At 42.0% G+C, this 6,000-nt stretch overlaps 1 protein-coding gene across 14 annotated transcripts in view; it reads left to right on the top strand.

Moving 5' to 3' along the window:
* The first annotated feature begins 215 nt into the window (after positions 1-215).
* The window catches only part of MTCL3 (MTCL family member 3), a 95,473-nt gene continuing 89,688 nt past the window's right edge, over positions 216-6,000 (top strand). For 8 of the 14 annotated variants that reach the window (XR_009762256.1, XR_009762259.1, XR_009762244.1 and 5 more), the window contains exons 1-2: positions 216-407; positions 3,259-3,462. The gene's annotated coding sequence lies outside the window, so the exon portion shown is untranslated. The other 6 variants (XR_009762252.1, XR_009762245.1, XR_009762246.1 and 3 more) reach the window with 6 other exon arrangements.

The following is a 6,000-nucleotide window of genomic DNA, read 5'->3' as shown; positions in this document are numbered from 1 at the left end:
GGGAATGTTGACGGGGAAAGCCCTTATCATTCAGGTTTGCCTGGACTTTGAGGCTATACGTAGAACGTGGCCTTGGATCATGATTGTTTGGTCCGATATCCTCTCCAGGAGGATTTGGAGGGGAGGGATTGATCCCAGGAGCCTGAACAAGGCTCATAAGAAAGTAAATAGGGAGGTCCAGCTTGCCCTTGCTGATATGCAGGGTGAGGTAATACATCAACCAGAGATGTACTGTGGCAGGGCTGATCTTTACCAGCCAGCCAGTGTTCATATGTCTGACTTGGATAATGATGTTTCTTTCTGATCTGCAGAGTGCCCTGCGTGAAATAATTTGCCGCAGGTGGGGGAAGATGGACTAAGCTGAGGCTTGTCTTCTTCTGTGGTGGATATGTGTGGAATTTCACAAGGTAGGACCACCCTTAGGCACTCTTTAAGAGTGGGTTCTGAGGCCTGCCTTCCGGGTTGTGCAGCCTGTTGGCAGGATAAGGCTCACCTTTGGGGCTAACCTGTAACACCCACTCAGAGCTTAGCGGCCCTGAGGGGAGATGGAGCAGGAAGGCTTCCCTAACCACCCTGTGGGGATGGAGCCCAGAAAAGGGGATTGGACCACCCCTTTCCCATGGCAGAGTGTCCTCGCCCGATTGGGTATGATTGGGTTCCGTACTTGTTTCTGCAGATCATTTTATTATGCATTCATGCATGTAATTGGCTTTATTTCAATAAATGTTGCCCTTGATTTACCCACACTTCATCTTGTCTTGCCTCTTCATTTCCCAGCTATGTGCTGAAAAGCATCCGGACCTCCTTGACTTTCTTTTTCAACTTTCTGTTTACAAATCCTCTCAGTTTTTATCAGTTTCTTCTTTTGAAATCAAATGTGGCTGAACTTCCAAGGCAATTTTCCACTTACATATATGTTGAATTTGATAGCACTTACTCACTATTTCCAATTGGTTCAACAGCACTTACATCTTGCATCAGATACAGACTGGGGTGTTTCATAATCAGGCCTGGTTTCTGAGTGTTTAGCTGTTTCTACTTTCCTCTAACTTAACCACTTTACTTGCTTGAGTTATGAAAACGAGAAATCCATTTATATACAAAGCAATATCATATTGAAAAAGCAAATAAGACTGATAATCTATTAGCAATGGCATTGATAGGAAGCAAACAAAAAAGAATATTAGTATAATTTAAAACAGGAATACCAGATTCCCCAGAAAACATAATTAATGAGTTTACTATTATCCCACTTCTGTTCAGATAACTCCGATAATAGCCAAATTGAAGACAATGAGAGAAAGACAATTTGAAAGAGAAGACAGTAATGTTAAACTCATTCTGCAATTGAAGGTGAATCAAGTAATCAAAACATCAAGTATAAAAAGGACACCTAGTCCACATGGCCTTATAGGTGAATCCGGTAATTATCTGAGTTGAAAAATATTTGTCATTAATTCAATAATATCATTACTGTCAAAGAACATCTGGTTTTCACAGTTCATTGAATGAACCAAGCATGATATTGATTCATAATTTATTTATCTTATTTATTTATTATTTGATTTATATCCCGCCCTTCCTCCTGGCAGGAGCCCAGGGAGTCAATAAGAAAGATAAAGATCCAACTCTCTCATCATCATATAGATCTAGGTCATTGATTAATCATTAATAAACATGAGTCAAGTGCTGATGGCACTTCAGCGTCAGCTGTATTAACCTTGGTAGATTCTAATACTCACATTGCCACATAGCTAACAAATAACAGTTGATTTAATGGGGTAGGAAACGGAAAACTACCTAGGGGGTGGAATAAGAGAATCAGGTTAAAATGCAACAGCTCTGGTTTCAGTGTTTATCAGTTAGTAGGCTGGCACAGCTTCAGCACTATGTGAGGCTTTCCTTCCCCTCACCCCACCCCCCACACCTGGACTTTCCCACAGTCAGTTTGCTTAGCAACAATCCACAGGCTACCTTTCTTTCCAGCTTGCTAGCATGGATCTTCTTCTCCACCTCTGAGTCACCACTGGTGTTTCACCAGTCCTCACAGCCCTGCTTCCAGGCTGTAGTCATTTTTCTGTCTCTCCCCCTACTTCTTTATGATGCTAATAGACTGAATTTGATATTCAGTTACAATATAGGTCAGGAGTTGCCATCTTTTGGGGGCCTACAGACACAGTTGGAAACTCGAGAAACTGTGGTGGGCACCACATAACACATCACAACCAAGCACCAACAATATTGGCTAAAATAGACTGCTTCTTTCAAGCCGAATTGCCGCAAGGGGAGGGGACCCTGTGGGTGCCAAAGAAGGCTGCTGTGGCTACATCTACAGTACAAAGAAGATGCCAAATATCTTACATGAGTATAGAACACAGAACTTACTGCCTGCTTTTCAGTTTGTGGACGCAAAAAATCCTTTGAAAAAGTTGTTTATTTAAGACTTTGGGGGGGAAATTAAAATAGGAAATATTTCTTTCTCTTTTTTGGGGAAAATCTATTTGTTGTTGTTGTTATGTGCCTTCAAGTCGATTATGACTTATGGCGACCCTATGAATGAGTGACCTCCAAGAGCATCTGTCATGAACCACCCTGCTCAGATCTTGTAAGTTCAGGTCTGTGGCTTCCTTTATAGAATCAATCCATCTCTTGTTTGGCCTTCCTCTTTTTCTACTCCCTTCTGTTTTTCCCAGCATTATTGTCTTTTCTAGTGAATCATGTCTTCTCATGATGTGTCCAAAGTAGGATAACCACAGTTTCATCATTTTAGCTTCTAGTGAGAGTTCTGGTTTAATTTGTTCTAACACCCAATTATTTGTCTTTTTTGCAGTCCATGGTATTGTCAGCTCTTCACTGCGACAGCAGTGTCGGTGGGGGTGCAGGCAGGGCTGGAGATTCCTTGGTAATTCCCAGGCCGTAAGTCCTCAGCCGGCAGCTTGGCTATAAATCTGCCAGGCTACCAAGGAGGAAGCAAGATAAGGGCAGAGGCCGTTCAAAGCTTATGTGCCAAGCCAGAAATCCAGAAGAGACGTCAGTGAAGGTCCGGGTCTAGTTTGCCGAGAGATCAGTCCAAGTCAAGGTTCAGGGGATAGGAAGACACACAGTGGTCACACCTGACGTTGTAGTCAGCAACAAGCTGAAGCCAAAGATTTGACTTTTAAGGAGCAGGTTTGTCAGGTGTGAGCCATCAGCGTTTTGGCCTTAAGTGGACAGGCCTGCCCCTCTTCTGCCTGACCTTCTGTTGTCTACGTTCTGCAGGTGAGGGGGGAGTATCCTGTTCACTGACTGCATCTGGCTGAAGGGCTTCAGCTGTGTCTGGGGTGCTCTGCAGCTGAGGGGGAGAAGGAGCTGGGTTCTCAGGAGTTTCCTCCATTTCTCCTTCTGGGTCTGCTGCTTCTGGGTCTGCTGCTGTTACTCCCAAGTCATCCTCATCTGATGAGTCCTCTGATGGGGCCATGACAGGTATGCGCAAAGCTCTCCTCCAGCACCACATTTCAAATGAGTTGATTTTTCTCTTATCTGTCTTTTTCACTGTCCAACTTTCACATCCATACATAGAGATTGGGAATACCATGGTCTGAATGATCCTGACTTTGGTGTTCAGTGATACATCTTTGCATTTGAGGACCTTTTCTAGTTCTCTCATAGCTGCTCTCCCCAGTCCTAGCCTTCTTCTGATTTCTTAGACGATTGTCTCCATTTTGGTTAATGACTATGCCGAGGTATTGATAATCCTTGACAAGATCAATGTCCTCATTTAAGTTGCATAAATCTTCAATCTATAGATAGTTTGAAAACATTATAGAGATTTTTAAAAAACAGTATATAATAAAACAATGAAATTGAATATTAAAGGCCACACATTACAAGCTATTCAGTTAAGAGTATAAGAGGAGCCCTACCAGATCAGACCAAAGGCTCATCTAGTCCAGCATCCTGTTCTCATAGTGGCCAGCTAGATGTCTATGGGAAGCCTGCAATAGGACCTGCATGCAACAGCACTCTCCCCACTTGTGGTTCCTAGCAACTAGTATTCAGAACCATACAATACTGGAGGTAGGACAACTAGTGGTAGTGAATTCCATAGTTTTTATCCTAGGGGAGGCAGGTTAGTAAGCCCTGCACTGAAAGTGTTCCTTGGGAAGGTGGTCTCCCAAATCCAATATGGTATTGAGATTTGGGGGATAAAGCAGAATAACTTGAAGGAACTGGAAGTTTGCCAAAATAAATTCTTCACATAATTATTGGCAGTACCCCCAGGGACCCCAGTCCCATTTATCAGGACAGAGACAGGCATGTCATCGGTTAAAGCTAGGGTGCAGAAAGCAGCCCTTCTGTGATACAAGAGGGTCCTGGACATGACAGAAGACCGTCTTCCAAAGCTATGCCTGAGAGAGCAATGGAGGAAGGGTGGTTGGGCCAAATTATGCCAAGAGTTGATCTCAAAAAACCTCCCAGTGGACTTTTTTATCATCCCTGGTTTCCAAATTAAACTGTCATCATCATCAAGTTTATTGTAGGGCCATAGGCCAACACAAGATACAATACCAAACATTTAAAATATATTAGCAATTAAAAACAGTATTAAAAGTATATAAATATCTAATCATATAGAATTTAAAATATAACATTAAATTGTGTCAAATCTAGTGAGCTCTCACATGGTAACAATCCAATAAGAATTAAATATAGGCAGCTATCTTGTTTGTAATTCTGAAACAAATTTGGCTCTTAATTTTTGAACAGCTAGTGCAAAAAGAGATACGTTATGAGTAATCTCTGGATTTAAATCAGAGAGCAAAAGGAGTATTTTGTCTACCTCCGTGCTCGTCCTGCCGATATCTAACCACTTCCATAGCAATTTTGCTCTAGGAATCTGATATATTGGGCAATTTAAAATTATATGTGGGAGGTCCTCTGCCCCGTTAAAGCCGCAAATACATTTTCTTTAATCCTTAGGAATGTTTAATATTCTTCCCTCCCTTTCTGAACTGGGGAGAGTAAAAAAACGGATTGCAGTAAATGCATGCCTAAGGGGTACAGGTAGTGTCTGAATAAGGTAAGAGGAGCATGTATGGTCTTGCTTAAATCGCCAGTACCAGGGGGCAGTTCGGCACTTGAGAAGAGACAAATGATCTAAATATTCGGAGTGTTGAAACATCTTTGCTCTAAGGCTTTTCTGTGAATCTATTGAATTAAATTCATGTATCGTTATGTGGTATCTGTGTAATATGGCTTCAATTTTAACTCCCCAAATGATTTGTGAATATGGGTGATTTAGGCATAAATTTAATAATTCCCTACCTTTCTGTAACATAGAAGATCTTATAAATTTTAGCAGCGTTAAATGTATACGGGCACCTAGTGATGGTAAACCTGTCTCCGCGCGGAGCATTGTCGCAGGTGTTCCTTGGGGCTGCGACAAGAGGCGCCTCAAGAAATTAGTTTGAATTGTCTCCAGGGCCAGAACTGTTTTATCATCCCATCCCCATATCGGTGCACTGTTCAGGATCTGGGAAACTACTTTGGCCTCAAAGATTTTAAGAGCCGGAAGAATTAAATATCCACCGCTAGTGCAGAAAAAATTTAAAATTGCACCCACTGTTCTTGTTGCTAATTGCTTAGTCAATAGCCAGTGAGGTTTCCAGCAGAGGGTGTCCGAAAAAATCACCCCCAAATATTTAAAAGTATGGCACTGCTCTAGTTGGGGATTTCCCATCAACCATCTATGGCTCACAGGTCTTTTCCCAAAGACTAGAACTTCTATCTTCTGATAGTTTATGTTAAGTCTCTCATGTTTACATAGAGCATGTAGTCTTCTCATCTGTTTTCTCAGACCAATAGGTATTAAAGAGAGGAGAACCATATCGTCTGCATAAAATAATGCAGAGATCTTCCTGTGGCCGATGGAGGGAGGAAAATATTTGGGATCCGATAAGTCAGCAATTATGTTAGTTAAAAAAAGGTTAAACAATAAGGGGGCGAGAGGGCACCCCTGCT

Source organism: Rhineura floridana, chromosome 4, assembly GCF_030035675.1.
Source record: "Rhineura floridana isolate rRhiFlo1 chromosome 4, rRhiFlo1.hap2, whole genome shotgun sequence".
In the NCBI taxonomy this organism is placed as follows: Eukaryota; Metazoa; Chordata; class Lepidosauria; order Squamata; family Rhineuridae; genus Rhineura; species Rhineura floridana.
This window is presented reverse-complemented; position numbering and strand designations above follow the sequence as displayed.